The 21459-nt window shown below is 39.8% G+C and overlaps 1 protein-coding gene across 3 annotated transcripts in view; it reads right to left on the reverse strand.

Moving 5' to 3' along the window:
* Nucleotides 1-21459, reverse strand: part of chrm2a (cholinergic receptor, muscarinic 2a) — a 100556-nt gene that overhangs the window by 61316 nt on the left and 17781 nt on the right. The gene's annotated exons all lie outside the window — the stretch shown is intronic.

The following is a 21459-nucleotide window of genomic DNA, read 5'->3' on the forward strand; positions in this document are numbered from 1 at the left end:
ATCTCGGAAACAATCAGCTAACGTCAGTTGTCAATTTAATTTTTGATTCCCTTTCTTAAATTATCTGAATTAACCAAAATGACCGTGGAAGACGAAGTCTTGGCCCAGATATTTGCTGGCTATACCAGATCACCCAAAATATTGGCCCTTGCCCCCAGAGGCATATAGTCATACCGGTAGCTGATGGGTCATGTGATAACAAGTGGAGTTATCTAATAACGTGTGTCTCATTCAGACACCAAAGGTGATGCTGGGGGTCACAGCCCAAGTGGCTACTTCAGTAGTGTGATGTATTTTCAAATGAAATGGAATATGTGGGCAAAATATAGTTACAAGAACCTGTCACTTCAAAGTATATTTTAATTTGATAAATGTATAACTACTCCCAGGTTCAAGACAATGTATAAAAAAATGTTCCCATTTTACAGAGATTTGTATACTGTGTCTTTTAAGAGCACTAACATTTTCTGCATTACTGAATGCTATTGGACATAATTTAAATTGTGCAAAGTAGAATCATCCATGTTTCCGAAGGGATTCTGCACTTGTCATGGTCAAGTCAGTGATGGCATTTCAAGGTTAGAACAGCTTCATGGAGCTGCCCTGGGATTTCAGACCTCACTATGTAAATTACACAGTCCTCAACCCCTATGGACCTGTAACTCCCAATATACATAATGCACACATCCTGCCCTACAATCAAAGAAAAATGATGATGGCTCTGACGCCTCCAATGTAAATGACTGTGGCATAAGTTCACTATATGCGCGCACCCTGTATGGGCTGCCACAGCCCTCTGAGACCATTATCCCAGAGTCCTGCAGCACTCTAACTCATACTTCCAGATGAGCCGCTAACAGGCACACCTCATGTTTAAATGCAAATTTCAACCAAAGAACCTTGCAGGAACCACAGCCGTTAAGAAATCTCTTAACCCAAGCCTTGCACGCTAATTAAAAACAACTCTTAACAAGCCGCTGTTTATGTCTTTAGCATATGAAGTGCAAGAACGAAGCAATGTCACACCTGCTTTTGAACTGCAGGCAGAAAAAAAAAACTTGAGCTCGGGAAGTTGAAGGGAAGACAGGAGCAGCTGATAAAGGGATAAACCCCGAGGCTACACTGTTAAGCACACTAAGTCAGACTGTTCTGGTGGAGAGATGTAGTATCATGATAACAACTTGTGTTTATGGCATGTCACTCCATGGACACATTACTGTCTGCAGCACGCCATTCACTGTTATGACTAATCACAAGACAGTGGAGAAATCACAGAGGCCCCTGCGTTTGAAACCAAACAGCTGCCTGGAAGAAATGAGGGTTGTTTCAGCAGAATGCAAACACCAGCAGGGCTTTAGTGAGTGAAGGATTTTGGGAAAGCCTGAGGCTGAAGCATGTCGAGGCTTTGTGACGCATAGCTGTAGTCCCACTTTGTTAGACAATACATTGTCCAAATGATTTCCCCGTGGTGAAAACCTGCCTAATGATCTTTGTCTCTGATGCGCTAATTCATTTATTATGCTAATAGGAAAAGCTGTTAGTCTGATCAGACATTGCATAAACATAAGTGTACTTCAATGTTCCCTAATCATGTCAGAGGAGGATTTGAAGGCTCCCAGCAATTCTGCCACATTACAAGATGATGAAAATTATTCATAAAATTGTCAGATGATGATAAGGGTTTAAAATATCGAATAGGCCGCCTCGGACACGGATTGCATCTCTCGCGCCGATAGGCAGTTAATTCCCCCACGAGCAAATCTTAGATTTCTGAATAAATGTGCACTAAGGCTTAACATACACAGATAACATACACTGCATACTGATTGGCTGCAGAGTGGCATGACTTAAGATAAGTTTCTTTGCTGCTCCGAGCAATGGACGTACTGTATGTGCGTGCGACAGTGAAAATGTCCATCAAGGTTACAAAGAGCAGTGGCAGTTCTCCCTGGGCGCAGCATGACCCGCGCAGCTCTCTCCACTCCGTCATCTTAATCTCCCAAGAATTACCTCAACCTCTCGGGAGGGGGGGGGGCTCTTATTAAATAAAGTGACCGACCTGTACAGCAGACTGTCATCACTGGGGAGCACTAAACGTTTGGTCCATGCTGGTTGAGCTGCTTGGACGCTTGGTGGACCATAAAACCCTGAAATGTGTGTAAGCCCTGTGGAAATATAGAAATGAACTTTGACACTTGCTGGCTCAGAGATAACTGTCAGATGGTTGCTGCACTGGGTCTTAAAGGAGCCTTAAAGGGACAGTTCACCGCAAAATAAAGGATGCATTTTTTTGCTCTTACCTGTAGAGCTATTTATCAATCAATAGATATTTTTGATTGCAGTGTTGGTGATGTCGGCTGAAAAGATGTCTACCTTCTCTCCAATATAATGGAACTAGTTGTCACTTAGCCTGTGTTGCTCAAAGCACTAAAAGATAGGACACTGGACAAACTAAACACCCATGTCTCTTTCCAGTAGGGATGCATGATAGTGGATTTTCTGCTGATATCCGAAATGCCAATATACAACAACTTATTTGGCCAGTTGATGAAACTGATATAAATGTATCCACTTTTTCCCACTAAATTTTAGTGATCATCAAGTCTCTTCAGTAGTGAAATTAACATCACATTATGCACACTTTTATCGTGATGGCCCACCAGCAGATGGAAACATGGAAGCGCCAATATTACTGTGCATCTCTACTAAAACTAAAACTAAAGTGAAACTAAAACTAAAAAATAGAGATTGATAAATAGCCCTACAGATAAGAGGAAAAATGTGTATTTTGATTTGGGATGAACTGTCCTGTAAGAACTGTTTATGTGCTATATTCCCTATTTTTCAGCTAAGCAGATATCACAGAGTTTACATTTTGTCGCTGAGATCCTCAAACTGAACGCAGTTATCCCAATTATTGTGTGGGCAATCAGATTTTGTTCTTTATCTCCCCGTGTTCACACCTGTAATCCGATACCTTCAAGATACATATTAAATTAGATGCCTTGGAGCTGGCTGTGCTGCCAGCGAAATCACATTTACATCTGATTACACTACTAAAACACATTTTGTAGATATGTGTTAGAACACGCCGAGATGGTGTGCCTGATCCTATCTCGCAGATTTATGCAGAGTTCAATATAATGGTTGTTATTGTATCTCTCATTGCTAGTGATAGCAGCTTGTCTCTGTTGTTGATTGCTCACAGTCAATTTCTGTTAATGTTCAGAAGATTGGCAACCTGTGGGCGATGAAGGGTGTAAAACACACTGGGTAAGAGATCTTTAAATTGATTGCACATCGGTGAGTAATAACAGCGTGGCATCTGTGAAAGATACCACTATGCTTCTAAAGGGACATTTTAAAGCTGCTTTTATGCTCATGTTGTCTCTGAGTGGAGACAATGAATCCAAATTTTGGCAAAAGGATGGAGAGGAGTAACTAGCGTTGTAGCTCACTGCGACGGGCTGTGACAAATCTGTTAATCTGGGAAAACACGCCCCAAACAAACTTCTGTTTAATGGTGCCCAGTGGACTTCAGTGTTTTTTGCATTTACCGTCACAAGTTGTTCAGTTGGATCGCAAAACACTGACGGCAGACACGTACATCCTTGGGGAAAACAAGCAACAAATGGGGACCCACTCAATCTGCTTGTGGTCAAAACTCCACAGGGGACCTTTAAGCCTTGATTTCATTCAAGATAACCACAAAACACTATTCGAGTGTTTCAACATTAAACTCAGTAACATCTTTAATTGGCAACTGCAACTTGCAAACTCTTCAGTTTGCAAGTTTGCATTTATTATTTTTTGTGTCTTCATTTGATATGTTAAATTTGAGGTGATTTATCATGGCAGCGTAGATACACGGAGCTACATTTGTTTTTGGTCAGATTTTATTTTGTTCTATTTTGGTAGATTAATTTCTCTTCCTCATGTTTTTTAATCAAATGCATTTCCCTTGATTAAAAATGACTAAAGAATTACATTTGAATAAATGAACTCTATAAATTAATACAGCAGCAAAATAGTTTGCTATGTAAAGATTAAATAAGGCAATGGCGTCCCAAAGAGAGAATTAAGTGACATTTTCCTTGTGTGCATTTTAATCTTCTCTGCTCTTTGTTGTGGTAGCTGCACCAGCGTGAGTCCCTGTGTTTGTATCCCACTGGCTAGCTAATCACTGCCGATCTACACTACGCACATGTAGCAGTATAGAAGTGTAGCATCTGACATCTAGTTTTCCCAGTTAATAACTGTTAGCGCTGTCAGCTGGTGCTGTTGTTAGCAGTGTCTGCAGTGTTAGAATCACTACCAGCTAGCTGAGCCATGTGCAGACAACCTTTGAATCAATCAGATTCCCTAGAGCTCTTTAAAGTAGTTGATTGACAAAAAGGCCTTCCACTGTTGTGATAATCAATTGATCATTTCAGTAATATTTGAAGCAAAAATGCCAAAAATTATTATGTTTCAGCTTTGTGTAATAGTATGTGGTCTTAAATGGAATATCTTTAAACTGCTGATTGAAAGTTTTTAAGTTTTTTAAGACTCCTTGTTAATCAATAATTGAATTGTTCTTTGCAGCCCTATTGCAAATAAACTTATGCCATGTCATGGAGGTGCATCAACAGTAGTCACATATTTAACCAATAGACTTTATAAAAATACTGGATGTAGCCACCATGACAAAGTCTCAGGTTTGGCATTTTGGAATTTCTGGAGCCAGAGGTGACAATATTTGGACAAAAAGATGTGAAGTAAAAAGTTGTGGATCGGTATTGCTATCTCGATGCCTCACATCCTGATAGTAAGAGCGGCCATGCCCCTAATAATGCATACCTCCAAGCCTTAATAAAATGTGAAGGAGTGAGTTATATCAAATGAACCTCTTGTACAGTTGTCACAAAATAAGCTATAAAGACTAAAACTAGTTTTTGTACCAGGCTGTAAAAATGTTTATACGTGCTATGAAGTTGGGCATTTTAACATGGTGGTCTATGGGGACTGACTTGGTTTTGGAGCCAGCCTCAAGTGGACATTTAAGGAACTGCAGTTTTTGGCACTTTTCGTCGGCTTCATTTTTCAGCCCTGGAGGTTGTTGCTTAGACAAAACGAGACATTTGAAAACATCATGTTAGGTTCACATGCAGCCATAATGCAAACAAATAATAAGTGACATGAAAGTTAATGTCATGTCACAGAGGAGCATCAACAGTAATCACATATTTAACCTAAAGGCACATTGAGTAAACAGACTTACAGAGTGAAGCTTCAGCCACTCTAGAGTTATTTAAATGGTCTTGCTGTTATTATGAATACAGTTCACTGTGGGTTACCTCTGTATAGCAATACCATCAAATTCCATTACATAGAGAACTGTACACAGGAGGAAGATGTGGCATGCAGGTTATGGAAAATGAGAAAAGGTGCTTTCCAAGCTAGATTTGATATCCACAGAGATGAAACCATTGATATCACACTTTCACTTATCACAATTTCACCTCAGACCACCCCTCTGTGAAATTGCTGTTTTATGTCTGATGACTTTTGCATCTTCATGAGATCTCCCTAGGAGTGTCGTGTTAACTGTCTTATAGCAAAAACATGTTCACACTGCTTTGAACTGTCGGAAGCGCTTTGGAAAGACCTCATCGAAGGCATGAGCAATAAAACAAGCCTTCCAGTGTTTCCATTTTTAAATACTCCAAAGGGAACGCCTGTAATGCAATTTCCTAGTACTCAGTGTCCCCTGACTGCAACTGCTGGGGCCCTCCTTCAAGTGTGGGCTGCTGCTTTATTGCAACATCAGCATTATGATGGGGAGGAGGGAGGGGTTGCTTCTACCAAGTCTGAACCTGGTCATAGATCTCAGTGGACATCTACACTGTCTCTTCATTATCTGCTCTCAGCCAACATCCCAGCACAGGGGCATGCGTCTGGATAAAAAGCTTTGATTATGTAACTGTCTGAAAGGCTGGCTGTCAGCCTGTTTGCGAGCCGATGCATCAATCTTCCACCGACTCTGCATCTCTTTAGAATATCTCAGACTTCCAATATACATGATGGATCTATATGCATGGTCTTCTGGTAAATGTTTTTCATTTAACTGCCTGCTCTGATCGATCAAGAAATCCAAATAACAAGTCAGTAAACATGCATGGACAAGTGCCAGCATTTATTAAATCTGAATCTTGACTAATGTAGACATCACTCTTATTTTCAGTAGGCGGATGTTTTTCTGCACCTGCATATTCAAGCTTAAGGGAAGCAGTCGAGCTGCAAACAAACAGACGTCCATCGCTCTGGGTGCTGCTTGGATGAATGCAAAACCCAAAGCAAACAAAGAGAGTGATTAGTGGATCTGTTTAACCTCACGGCAGAGGGATCCTGTTATTAAACAGAGAGTTTACTCAGCTCTGTGCGCTGCTGTCTGCCATCCTCCGGTTCTCTCCTTCTGCATCCCAACACACACTCAGAGCCAACAGTGCTAAAAACCACCAAAGGATTTTTTCACCTGTGTCAGTCACTCTGTTAAATCTGTAAACTGTAATACATTTACTCAAGTTCTGCATATGATATTGTGATACTGTGAATTGCTGTGAAATACTGCAGTTTGGACAGACCCGAGCACACTTGGCACACACCTCTCTGAAAAGAGCACCCACACCCTTATCATCTGCCCTCTGTAGGAAAATCTGCCACTGGTATTGACAAGTTTATTTTTCAACTGCATACTTCCTGCTTGGTATTTATGTGGCCCCAATTCTTAAACGAAATGAAGAAGAAAAGAGAATATTGGTCAACATTTCATCATCAGATTTTTTTAAACTCATGAGTTTGATTGGTCCCAAAAAATCGGACCCAACTATAGACTGTATATAACTATGAACGACATGACAGCTCCCCAAAAGTGAAGCCAAAACATCTCAGTCACCCCCTCGTGGCTGGCTCTAGTACAGGTCATAAATGCTGGCGTCTTTTTTACTTAATGGCCACTGAGTCAAACTAAAACTCAAATTAGACACCAAATACATTTCCAAAAGATGCTTTCTGTCATTTTATGTTGTTCTTATCACCCTGATGCATGTTTAAGTGTTTTTTTTTCTGATACATTTGGTTTTATTTAATCATTTGATGCAAACAAAGGCACTAGTTGCAATTGTTCACACATTTGCACAGTGGTGGTAAGTGGAAATGCATCATGCATCTTCATATACAGACTATAAGCCCGTAACCATAGCAGCAGTTTTGGGTCCGAGCCAAATTAAAAACCTGGATGTCCGGGACTGTTAGGTATACAGGCCGTGACACACCAAGCCAACTGTCGACCACTGGCCCGCGGCCCCCGTCACTGCAGTGTGTCCTGCATGGTTGGCCCTCGTCGACCCTCATTGGCTTTTGTTTGGGTTGTTTACTGACCCTCATGTAAACAAACTAATAAAGTTAAGAGGCATGAGGTCAAAACCAGAAGATTAATTTTCATCCACTAATTCCTACACACTGTTCCTTTAAATATTTGTTTTAATTTTTCACTCCTTGTGCCACCTTTCCCTTGACCAACACTGGATTTCAGGGGCAGATAAAGTTAAAAATACAAATACATACATATAAGTCTTTTTGTTACTGTTACTTCAAGAACAGTCACCTAGATACATATTAAGTGGGACAAAAATCATCCAAAAGTCATTTTATTTCTCTGAATGACACAGCGTAAGTGCCAGATCTCATCAGAATATAGTGACATTGTAAATAGTTCGAGGCTTCGCTGCACTTACAGCGCCTCGTGTTTTTCACCAGACAAGACAATCATTGAGAAGTCTCTTTGATGTTGCCGCCAACACATCACAACAGGTTGGATTTTTAAATTATTTTCTCTGCAATGATGCTCCTTTTAGAGTTGTAAATATGTGTTCATTGTGTTTAGCTGTCAAGGAGTGAAAATGAAAAAGGAATATAGCAATGCATTTGTTTGTTATACGTTTTTGGGGTATGAGCAAATTTGTGTGTGAAATCAGAATCGGCAGTTGGAAACGTATCTGCTTGAGATTAATGCCTTTGTAAATGTTCTCATATAAATTTAATCTAAAAAACAGTTGGGGATTAAAAATGAACCAGAAAAATGTTCAAACTCCAGGCATCTATCTGTTTACTTAACTTTCCAGACAGCATAAATGATAAGCAGTCCAATTTAGTTTTTGCCACACTGCCTGCATACACTTTTGCTCCAGGCAAAAAACAATCATGCCGCCTCTCTATTTGCAATGTACAATACCAGCAATAACACACAAAACGCGAATATGCCATACACATAAAGCAAATAGCAACAGATGCCAATATGGCTGATATAACACAAATGGTCACCTAATGATTATGTGCTCAAAGTGTTAACACTATTAAAGTATGCATGACTCATAATGCATATTTTGACGATCTCTATAAAGATATGCACCAAACATATCTTCGTAATAACCTGGTTTGGGGTTCTATATATTAGAGTGATGAAAACACATAGCTATATTACAAAATAAAACAACTTCAGCTCTTCAAACTAATAATACCAGTGCAAATCACCCTACATTTCTTGTGTGCATCAAATACATATGACTACTGAACTGCAACTTTATATATACTCAGCTGAATTTTCAATGGGCACCAAGGATGCTTGACATATTTTTCGGTTTTTCCACCGTCTCTTGTAGGAGCTTACTTTCTCTCACTTCCAAAGGCAGCAGCAGGTGCAGCGTGATTGACACAAGTCTCAACAATTAATTGTGCTTACAAAAAGTGTAGCCTAGTTTGCTAGGAGCCGGTAGTTACTGCTATTGCGATTTCACTCACAAGTAGATGGCGCACATATATTTTGCCACTCTTGCCAGAATACTAAGAAACACCAAGAAGAACTGCCTCTTTCGCTGATATGAACGTGCTGGCAGTGCCCACATATTTATAGAAATTCATTCTTTCAGCTTTTCATAATTTCCGCTGTTGAAAAACTATGCTTCTACACTGTCCATCTTTCTTAAGTGGTGCTCACTTTCTTGGATTTATAAAAGAAAGATTTGGGCCAAAAAGTTCAGGGCGATGCTTCAGAGAGAGGGTGAGATTTAAATAAACAGTCGGCGAGGATCATATAAAGGTTAGCTTTGCACATTACCGCCAATCAGACGCTCCAAAGAATCCCTTACAAGGAGATAAGATTCCACTTCACTGTGATTTAACAGTAATCTTGAAGGCAACTGACTGGACCTTTCATGCATCGCATTGGGGATTTTAATCATACATGTCAGGGACGGCATCTGAAAGCTCCAGTCAAGAGGCGGAATTGAGAGAATACCGCGGCAGCTTTGTTGGAGACTTCAGTGGCGTCTTTTCACTCTTTAAAGATTGAGGTGAGGAAACACGACATTCTCTGTTGGAACTCTAATTAAATTCACAATGGATGATTTTTTTAGTCGACACTTTCTTAAATTATATATTCATTTTTTACAAGAAGTCAAACAGCAGGGAATATTTCCATACAGAAACACGGGTTAAGCACACATTAGTGGAAGTTATTTGCTCTCTATAAAAATTCTGTTTCTTTTGTAAATTTGACATCCCTTATTGCTCATAATTTGTGGGACATTCCTTGGGTTTTAGGACATCTGAGTGGTACATTTACACTACTCTTAATCATTATAATCCTATTGCAGGATTATGAGTTACATTCTTGAGGAAGTAAGAACTTCAGCAGCTCCTCAAACCAAGCCTATAAATCCCTCATCAGATGTTATTGCAGATATCTTCCCAGTCTTTTCAGAATTTGCATGTAATGACAGCAAGTGTAAATTATAATAGGCCTATCCATTATTTTGCAGGGAATGTGGACACTTCTGCATATGAAATGAAGCAGTGGGAGCCACTGCAGACCCCATGCTGTCGAGTTTCTCGGCTATAATTTACTGCTTCTTCCCATGGGGTAAAACACTTGCATTGTGTTTACAAGTGTACAGTGAGAGCAGTTTTATGTACACTTCTTCTTGAACAAGCGTGGATAAGAAGAAATTCATGTTATGGCAAATTCAGACACAATATCAGTCTGATAATTGCTGACAGACTCTGGGCGTCGGGACTGAAAATAAGCAGCAGATAAGATTATTCTGACCTACAAGGGCAGACAGCACAGTAACTACAAAAGTGTTTAGACACAGATCATAGGAATTAAATGTATCTTTGTACTGCAAAGTGTGTGTAAGTCTTCTATCAATATGTACATTTAAAACAATATTAAAAGGAATCTACAATTCAGTGCATTTAAATATCAGGTTTATCGGGAGTGGGGTGTTGTCCATTAAGAGTGCTGCCCCTCCTGTAATTCCAATTGTGAAATACATATTTTGATAAAAAATTTTGTTTATGTGATAGTTGTGTTGTGTGTTGTGTGTTGTGTGTGTGTGTGTGTGTGTGTGTGTGTAAATTTCAGTTTTATAATGTTATATTATTACAGAAACATGCAATGACTTTTTAAAAAGCACAGTCTGCAGTCTTTATCTTTGTGCTGAAGGGAGGTGAGGTTGCAAAACAAAACTGATCTGGGGCTGAAAATTTTACGCCTAAGAAATGTTGCCTGATTGGGAAATTTTCCACCCAGATGGATTGTTTTGGGATGGATTATGTGTACTTTGGGTGGGCTGGCAAAAACTTCTAGCTGGTCCAACCAGTTTTTGCTGGTGAGATTACAGGAATGTCTGTAATAATATCCTATACAATTATTTTATGAACCTAAAAATCTAAAGTTAAGCCCTGTCCCCAGGGACTTACATGCAGCCAACACCATCCCTGGGGATTCAGAGAGCCAGCAATAAGAACAGAACAAAAACACAGTCAGTATGATAATAACATCTAAAACAGAAGATTCACACTCAGAGGTTTCTGTGACAAGAGAAACTATTTTAGAAAAGTCTACTTTTTTAAACTACAAAAACAATCGACAAACCACAACCTGGGAGCACGCTGTTCTCTTCCTGTAAACCATGAGGTTTTTCCTAAATACAACCTTCTTTTGTTGCCACACCGAACCATGTGCTTGTGTTGCAGTTTCTGTGAAAAAGACTGTATTCATCTATGAGCAGAAACTGTGAAAACAGAAGTGATGAGACACAGTGTATTCAACAGGCGGAAATTGATTCACTGACCGTGAACGTCAACAACAGATGCAGGAGAATAGCTAGAGCGTCATATGTAGATGTGACCATGTTGCAGTATTTGACGAGTTTAATGAGAACGTGTTGGTCTAACTTTCTGGTTTTCTGTGACAGAGTGTAGCAAAAAGAGCCAACAGAAATGTTTGTGGATAATTTTTTTGGCATAATTATTTTTAAAGGTTGTCAACAGATGTCAAAAGTCAGACTTCACTCTCAGCTCAAATTTGATCAAATAAATAGGATATGTCCCCATTACATTTTTGTCTTGCAGGGCAGAATTGCTTATTTTATTTCATGTGGTTTGTCAGAAAAGACATCTGACATACATCAGGACATTTCCTTTCTTTAGCATTAATTTAAAACTTCTGTGACGTTAATCCACACAGGAGAACAGAGTGCTTCTGTGCTCAGCTGTCACAGCAAAGCAAAAGAGTAATGATGTACGGCAGCATAAAACCAAACTAATCACACCTGTGGGTGCAACGTTACCCTCCACACACATTCATGCTGAGCTACAACACACTCACCCTCCCTGTCGTAACAGGCAAAGAAAAAGACAAAGCTAATCTTCCCCTCAGAGTGACAACCAGCTTTACTTTCTTTCATTAACCTTAATTACATGCAAAAATGGTACCTGGAACTAAGTACGTCAAATTGTGAAAGATGGCTAGCTATCTTTGGGAGTTCCAAGGTATAGCCTTGTTTGTCAGGCCAGTCAAGATTTTATGAATTTAATTTAATTTCTGACAGTTATCATCTCAAAACACAAAAATGCCTGGTGTCGCCTTTAGGTACTCTAGATGAGTTTTGCTTTTGTCGGCATTATGGTCAAAGAAAATTAATTCCACACGCTGCGGTGATAGTGACTGAAATACAAGAGAGAATAAATTCTCTCAGTAGCAGACAATTTTACTTTATAATTCTGAACAAAGCCTCAGGGCTGCGCTTATTCGTTACACACATTTAACAATGAATTACAAACATGATAAATTATTTGTATTTAGGAAAATATTGGCATATAACTTTCTCACAAGCCGCAAATCATCTCTTAAATCCCTCTGCAAATCATCTCGCAATCCTCTGGGAGTTACCATGCTACAGTCTGTGCTAGATTAATACCCAGCCATTTCTTTGGAATTGATTATTTAACTTTTTTTTTAGTGTTATGTTTTATCTCAGCCCAGCAGAATGGCTCTGCGCTGCCATAGAGGGCTTTGCCAGTGAATTAAAATCCTTCAATGCAGGTGAGGAAAGCAGTGTTGAAGAGGCTCCTTCACTTCTGCACTCCAGTGATAACTTTAACATTTGACCACGTATTGTGTTCAGGCAGCTGGTCTCATGAAAGCACGTAGCGATGCCTTCCTCCAAACAGATTCGCATTTTTTTGTTCCCGCACAACTTTGAGTTTATAAAAGGAGAGTGAACTCTGCAATGAAAATAGATGGAGTGCAGGTTCAATTCCCTCCCAGGCTAGATTAATGAGCATTCTTTATCAGCAATCTGCTTATTTTGTTGTTAAGTCGGTGGAAGCTTCAGACAAATTGAACCGCTCATGCAGTGAAGTGAATTCCTAACAAGATGCTGGTTGTGTTTACCTCGACTGTGGTCAAGTTTTAAGTTATTATTTCAAACAGTCAGCAGTTTCCATCTCTCAGATTCAGGGTTATAACAAAGGAGAGTTCTGGCACTCAAATGGCTTTATAATGAATTAGTCAAGCCTGGAAATGAAAACTTCCGCTGTCAGCTGGATGGCAGTCAGACCTGTTCTCGCAGCTGCAGCCGCGAGAAGAAAAAGATGAAGTGCTTGCATGCTGATTTTGTAACTAGGTTATTGGTCACTCTTTCAACTGTATTGCTCTCACTCTTTCTATTTCCTCTTCTTCTTCTCTGCCATAAGTCTGTTAGTGTGTGCTGGATGTCATTTTTACGAAGTGCTTTCATTTTTCCAAAAGAAACTTTGAAATTACATTTTCTTTATAAAAAAAGGACATTTCCAGGGTTCAACATTAACTTTAGCCACAACAGTAACTTTTTGAACAACACCAAATACTGCCTATAGGTGGCCCACTGCGGCAATTGAATGTTTGTTATCAGTTCACCTTAATGAGATCACCTGTCTAGATAAAGGCTGAATAAATATATTTTTCAAAATACTCATGCAATGCAAAGTTTCCGTTCCACTAACATCCCAATTCATTTGAAAACAGAAAATGGTACTTGGCACCACTTAGCCCGGGATGCCTCTGGGACAAAAAACATTTTTTCATTTATGTATCTTACTAACAACTGAATGGAGTGACCAGTGGTATATGAATAGTATTAACTGCAGATTGCTTTACATAAACCAAATACAAAATAGCAAAATAAATAAAACAATTTATTCCCTCAAAATTTTAATGATGTTTTTATTATGCCACTAACAGCAAAAGATGAAAATATAAAACTAAGGAAATATGTTTACAAAGATTTTCGTCCATTAATGGCAAGCTGCATTAAATTGCCTTTTTTTGTGGACTATTTTCATACATTTTTATTTGGGCTATCAAAAATGTACTTTGGCCACCAAATTTGGGGGCTTAGGGTGAAAATATATATACAGCTATTCTAAGTGGCCACCTTGGGGGCTAAAAAGTGAAGCCAACATGGAAATGTCCTCAAATTGCCACTTGAGGCTGGCAAAAGTTAGGCGCTCTACGCAGCGTCTCATAGTCTATGAGACACCAATGGCCAAAATGCAACACTCGAGACATCAAAATGGTCGTCCACAAACCAATGGGTGACGTCACGGTAACTATGTCCATTATTTTATACAGTCAGTGTTCTATCCTTGATATTCCTTCATCTCTACATTCTGACCTTGGTCTTACTGGTTACATACACAATAAATGAACCATTTCCATGCAACCAACCAACCAACCATCCAACCCCCTCCCCCCATTCACCAATTCCTGTCTTCACACTGCAGCCATTTTCCGGAGTGATTTCAGGGGATAATAGCACTCACAAATCATCCGCTGGGCAGTGGAGCCCATGAAATTGATGTGCCTTCATTTCAAAACAATGGAGGTGCCTTATGAGGGGCCTCATGATGTCATAACTTTAGCAGCTGACAGGCCGTGCAGGTGTATTTTGGCCCCAGGACGGGCACCGGGCCAATGAAAACCCGGCCAGGGACAGCTTAATCAATCGCTGTATCGAGAAAGATGGCAAGGCTGTAGTGTAAGCAGCCACCAGACATGCTTAATCACATTCTCCGTACTGAGCAAACTGACAGCTTTTACTCGGGAAAACCAGGCCTCCTTATCTCCCGAGAGTTGAGTAATGCTTCACTGTCTATCTGTGGCAATCTCTCTGCAATTTCCAGTCCAACAAAAGAATAAAGAAGAAAAACAACCTAAGACAAAAGTTAAATATGTTAACAGCATTTTGGTGTTACGACTCTCTACACAAGATAGTCTGATACGAGTAAGAGTTGCTTAGCTTTTGTTAGAGAGATTGAGTAATAAATTATTCATATAAGGAAGTGAAAGGACGCTATAAATCTCTGGAGTTTTTTGAGTTGTAAACGAGTGGGTTGGGCGTCACTGCCATCCTGATTTGAGCGCATTGATTAAATTAAAACAGATGAACTGTATTTTTCACCATGAAAATTTCAGCATTATCCATCAGACACGTTGATGCTTTAATTAATTCCTCCCGCACTCATTGACATTTTTCACAGAGGGTTCATGGGTTAAGCACACCTCCTGTATGAAAAGATTAAAAAGCCACTTACATGCTAAAAAGAATTATGGATGACTAAGGAGCATGGCTTAATTGGAAATTGATTGACTTGGTCGCCTTACACCTGGTCTCATAACATTTCACATCCCTCATGCATGGGGATGTTTGATGCATTTTTCAATAAGCTGCTGCAGAATCTTTTGGTGTCTCTCTGCAGAGAAAGTTACGTGGATGAAGCCATGTTGCGGCACCAGATCCAAGCCATAACTTCAAAGAGTCAGGATGGGGATGATCTTTGCATGACGGATGCAGCTTTCCAGGCTGCGCGTGCCGGGAAACGAGCTGCACCTCTTATCTATCTGTGATTCATGTGCCGTTGCATCTGCCCTGCAACTGCTACAAACAAAAACCACTCTGGTGTCATGAAAGCGGATACCTGGTGTCATTTTGTGGAGCCACTGAGAGCGTTTGCTGAGTGAAGTACTGTGCAAGCTTGGCCATTTTCAAATTCTCACATTCAAAGGGTAAGAATATGTTAATACTGTGTCATAACTTTGCCAGTGTATTCCAACCCAAGCAGAGCAAGAATGCACTTATCATCAAAGCATGCACGCTCTAAAGTTGAGGCCTGCTCCACCAAATTTGCAACAAGAAAATTAAATTTCATGTTAACTTTTAACACATTTGTCTAAACCAGGGGTGGGCAACCTCTGGCTTCAGCTACCTGCAGCTCTTTAGCCCTTCTCCAGTGGCTCCCTGCAGCCCTGACAAAAAAATAATCAAAGTAAATGTTTTGTTGTTGTTTTTACATTTTAATTTTCTCACTCTCTTACATTCTCTTACATTTTCCAGTCCAAAAAATGTGTAGTGTAGACAACAAATACCAAAATGTTATGCCACATTTCCGTCTAAATTTTGCTGAACCTCAATAGCGGTGACTAGTCTTGTGTCTCCCTAGGAAGACCTAAGAGTATGGACTTATATGGATTATTATGGATTATTAATAAAATAAACTTTTTTGTGTGTTTGTGTGTGGGGGGGGGGGACTCATTTGCTTTCACTGGAAATTCTGCAACATTTAAGTACCAAAAAATCATGAATAGCCCCCTGCAGAGTGGCGACCTTGTGATAAAACATATTAATGAATGCTCACGTATATTAATTAGTAATGCTGATGGGCTGCGTTACCTTTAATTTAAGGCTCCAGGTGGACTTTTTTCAAATGATTTGCCAAAAATGGCTCTTTTAATAGAAAATGTTGCAGACCCCTGGTTTAAACAATACAAACGCCAGACTCACACAGCATGCAAGAAACCCATAGGACTCACAAATTTATCTGCAATTTGTGAGGGACAGTCAATTGCAGTGTTGCTACCATTTGCAATCTGCATGTAAGCAGTGCTCACAAACTGCTCCTGTGAAACAGGCCCCAGATGTTTAGACTAATTTTTACCAGCTGTTTTGGACTTTTGTCACTGAATCAAAGATACAGGGAATTAGATTTCTCCAGCAGACTTCTCTGTTGAGATAATCACATAAAGCAGCAGTAGGATGCTGTTTAGGGCCGCTGCTTCTATTGGCAGGGATATTCTAATGTTTTAAACTTCATTACCCAGAAATCCCATAGCCAGAAGTTGGCAAACTGCACACAAGACGCTGATTTATCAACTCTGGCAGATACCAAGGGGTTGAACAATGCAGTGGCTGGTATTGTTATTTTGAGAGTCTGTGTGTGTAAAATATGGTCCTGAATTTAGTGTTACAACGGTGCAAGATGCAGTCACAAAACTTTACAGATTTTAAGTTGAGATCAACACAAAGGCTGGGTTTGAATATGAGTATGGTTTGAGCTAAGGAACTGGACGTAAGGGGTCAGGAAGTATTAAATAGGCCATTGCCCCTTCACTTTACACCGTTGGCCAACATGAAGTTTAAGTTGTGGAGCACTGCATTGCTTGCTGCTCGTAAGATGATCTCTAGTTTTGAAAATACAATGGATGCAAAGATTTACATTTACAGGCCATGAACTGGGCTAATGAACAGAAAACAGTGAATCCATATTTCACATTATATTTGAGAAAAAACTGGTTTAGAATTTAACTTTGGTCAAAGAGCAGTCCATACCCAATGTCTGCACATGTATGTATTTTGCAGACTAATTGTGATAATAAATGTTAGCATTGTAAATTTCTGCAAACCACAGATATCCGTATGTCTTATTTGTTTAATATGTAGTGGATATGTTGAAACTTTACATTTCTTTATGTTTTGTTTTTAATTTTATGTTGTGACAATGATGAGGTTAAAGTGTGGTTAGGTATAGGCACAAAAAACACTTGGCTAGGGTTAGGGCTAGCTTGGCTTAAAATTCCTGCTTTATTAGCTACAAACACGTCAGGACACATCTTAAACTTTCATTTAAAAATACTTGCTTTGTTGTTGCTAACAGTGGTCTGCTGCTGTCAGCGAAGCTCTTGCCTTGGTGCCATGCCATCCACCTACCCCTCCTCCTCTCGATGAAAAGATTGAGGTCATATACATGTAATCCGAGTACATATGAAATGTTCAAATGTAAAATATCCGTGGTAGCAGAAACATACAATGGCAACATTTTATTCTGGCGACTTGGCTGGTGTTTTGAATTCTTTTATCAGTCAATCTAGGTTGACGAAATGGATTTGTTATACCGAAACCTCATGGTACAGCTTTACATTAGGGTTTGCCTCAGGAGAAACATTTCAAAAGACCTAATATAGTTTGCGGTAACTTAAATAGATTACACATTAAGTCAAGGGAGCGTGAGTGGGTTTAGCAGGCAGAGAGCGTCTTTGTGATGGAGCGAAGGAACGCATGGCTGCTCTGCAGGCTCCAGACAGACGGAGACTGACAGGAGAAACGTTGGGGACGGCAGACAAAGGAAACTCCTCTCCACTGCCTATGTACGTCAGCCAGGGTCACCGGCACAGCAGTCCTCAGATGTAAATGCAGCTAAGCACAATGGCAGACAGACAGATGCACACACCTCTCCATGAGCAGAGCACATCTCTGGCTGTCAAATCGTACCGAGGAGGTTAAGGGAGGTCAGAGTGGTAGAGCACGAGCAGGCAGACAGCTTGTCAATGCTGTTGACAACCAGATGGATGAACCAATACTTTGGGGAGCCACAGTTCTACTTTACTGTTTATTAACACATCATACTACTGCAGCACTTGGACTTGCCCCGAAATGCCTATACTGGTTAGCAATTTCCTACACATGTTTACAGCTCATTTGAACATTCCCTGATGAGCGCATTTGAATTTCTATTTTCTCATGTGCATAATCTGCCTGTAAATAAACTCCCAGTCTCCGAATCCATATGTGCTGTTTATTGGGCTCGGTTGGCCCAAGCTGGTAAATTCATTTGTCACTGGCATGTGTCTTGGAGCAGAATCTGATCCCAGAGTCAACATTAACATGGCTTTTCTAGGGCAGCAGCTTCATTATTGAGCCCCGGCATGGTGAACCAGACCATTACTGCTCTGGGGAGAGAGAGAGAGAGGCCTGAATGCGGAGCGAGGAGGGAGAGATGGAGAGATGAGAGGCGCGAGGATATAGGATAAGCAGAATGATGAAGTGGGGAAAGGGAATGAGGGAGTGTGAATGAAGGATGCTAGCACGGGGGATGGAAGGAGAAAAGAAGTGACCAAATAAATCACCAGCCAACAGATAATTGGACGAGCCGCACTCAAGGGACGGTTGCAGCACCATGAAAAGTGACACCGTGATTTGCAATTAACTCCAAGAGGAGGAATGGGGATTCGGTTCCCTTTGGATTAATTCCAAGAATGTGATACCTGACAAGACGGTGGCCATAATGAATCTGTTGGGCTGCAGGAATCATTATCATCATTTAACTTGTATGATGGCACCTCGTGGGAGCAAATGTCTCGATCTCAGAAGTAGAAAACACATCAAATTAGACCTGGAGATAGACCTGGACACCTAATGACCCAAAGCAATTAACATGCACAGTCATGGCAGAGCTGTTTTTAGAGCTCGAGTCATTTTTAATGTTTCACTTGAGGTGTTTTCATAGTTAACAGTGCTTAAGGTGAAGTATCGTCCTTCTTATCAGTTAGCTGAATGCTCTCACTTTGCAAGTCCTGTAGTATTATAGAGAAGTGACCCCAAGGACAAGATGATTCAGTCGCACTAGTTGGCTCAGTTTCTTCTTAACAAAGGTCGGCCAACAAGGCCGTAATTACGCCGAACACGCTCTCATAGAAGTGTAATTTAAAGATAGGATCGCACTGATACGAGGTTTGTGTTCCTTTATCTACAAAAATAAATGTATTTTCTAATAAGGACGTTTTGTCTGAAGGCATAAAACTTTCTTGTTTCACCCAATTAAGATACAAAGAAAATCTCTTTCTCTTAAAGTGTTTAAGCTCTGCACTAGAACAAAATGTCAAGGTCACATCACTCATCTATTGTATTATAGTCTTGCTTTTTTCTATCTTTAATTTATGGCAAATCCTCCTTTTAAGGCAAAAGCTGAGAAAGGATAATGACAGGAAATAGAGTGTGGGAGAAAAAAAAAGAGAGGATGGCATACTACAAGAGTCACTGGTCCTATTCAAACTTAGCATGCCATGGTCTAACCCACGCTCATTCCTAGGTTGTCAAATTCGGCAGCATGGTCAGTTGCCCTTCACTCCTGTTAGTGATACGCGCAGCACCTTGCAAGATTTGTATGGGACACCCCAGGCTTTCCACAAACTCCAATGTAATCCCACCTGTGGCAATAAGGCAGTAAAAAGAGTGACAAGATCCGGGTAGGGTGGGAGGGAGCTTGGTGGATGGGTCAAGCAAACACAGGACTTTCACCCCGGACGCCAGTGTTTTTTTCCAAGTAAAACCAAAAGTCAACTAGAATTTTTTTATTTTTTAAATATGTAACAAAGTTACTGGCTTCATCACATGAAATGCTGATTAAGTTAGTTAAGATTAAAGATATTTTAACCCAAACCATGGTAATTTTTCTCAAACCCAACCAAATTGTTTTGTTGCCTTAGACAAATGTAATCTTGCTTACAAAACCATCTTGCTGCCTAAACCTAAAGCACTTTTGATGTTGAAACTGCTTTGTTACCTAACCCTAGTGTTGTTTTGGTAGCAAAACCATCTTATTACCTGAGCTATAGTAGTTTTGGTGGTGAAACTGTTTTGTTACCTAAACCTTGCGTACTTTTTGTGTTGAAACAAACTAAAGTAGTTTTGTTGGGTAAAGTGTTTTGTTGCCTCGACCTTAAATAGTTTTGCTGGTGAAACCTTTTTGTTCCCTAAAAACATGGTAGTTTTAGTGGCAAATAGTTTTTTTGCCAAAACCTTCAGTACTTTTTGTCGAAAACCCATTTGTTGCCTAATGCTAAAGTAGTTTTGGTAGGGGGACGTTTTTGTTGCCTAAACCTAAAGTAGTTTTGCCAGTTTTCCCATGAATTTGTTTATTTTTTTATTTATTTCTATTTATTTATTTATTTTTTGTTTATTTCGAAAGACATTGCAGCATGTGAGGAGCAGAAATTAACCTAGAAAACAGACACATCCAAAACTGTCACTACCACGCTGCTGTTAGGAGTAAAAACGTGTTGAATGGTCATGTCATTTTTGATAATAGATGACAATGCAAGTCAAACATTTTCAGCATTTTTGGGCAACTCCAAAACTTCTGAAATGTTTGTCTTTATTTGACCTTAATTTGTTTCGTAATGGAAATTACCTAGATCTAATTGGAAACAGACTTCACCTTAATCACTCTGATTAAGTGTCTGTAGCAAACATACTGTGTATTTCTACAATGGATGCTATCACTGTTTGTGTTTGCAGCAAACTGCTTGACCTTTTTAGCACACCTGCCTCTCATGAAGCACTAATTACAGTAGAAGTGCCATTAACATCCGAGAGAAAATAATATGCTCGGCACTGATCACTGGAGGCTGTGTCAGCTCAGGACATAAAAAGTTAAGTTATCATGACTTTGAGGAGTGAAAGGTTGTCTCACAGAGAAATTGCCAAAAAAAATCTTTTAAGTACCTCTGAGCACAGAGGCTCACAGTTTGAAGAGTCATCTAGAAACTGGGAACATTTCTTATCGAAAAAGGCTTGTAAAGTGTGATGTGAAGAAAGGGCCAGCAATACCTGAAGCCTTAAAGTGATTGAGGCCCAAGTCATTTAGATTTTAATCATTTAAATAAAATAAAAACTCTCAATTCAAATTCACTATAAAAGTTAAGACATACACAATGATTTTTCCATATGGTTTGAGATTCTGTGTCAATGCTGCCCAACACAAACTGTTATGGTCAAAAACACTGGACTCAGTAGTGTATTTGACTTAATGTTAAATTAATTGTTCACGCTTCCTGCTTTAAGAGTAAACAGTTTTTAATTCATGCATCTTGGCAATGAAGTTGGTAACTCAGTACACTCTGCCAACTCCAGAGGCACTGAAGGCTTAACTTTCAGTGATTTCCCTAATAAAAAGTTAAAGGATTTAAAAATCTCCAGGCCT

Source organism: Plectropomus leopardus, chromosome 22, assembly GCF_026936395.1.
Source record: "Plectropomus leopardus strain MGB_pleo_1.0 chromosome 22, ASM2693639v1, whole genome shotgun sequence".
NCBI lineage: Eukaryota > Metazoa > Chordata > Actinopteri > Perciformes > Serranidae > Plectropomus > Plectropomus leopardus.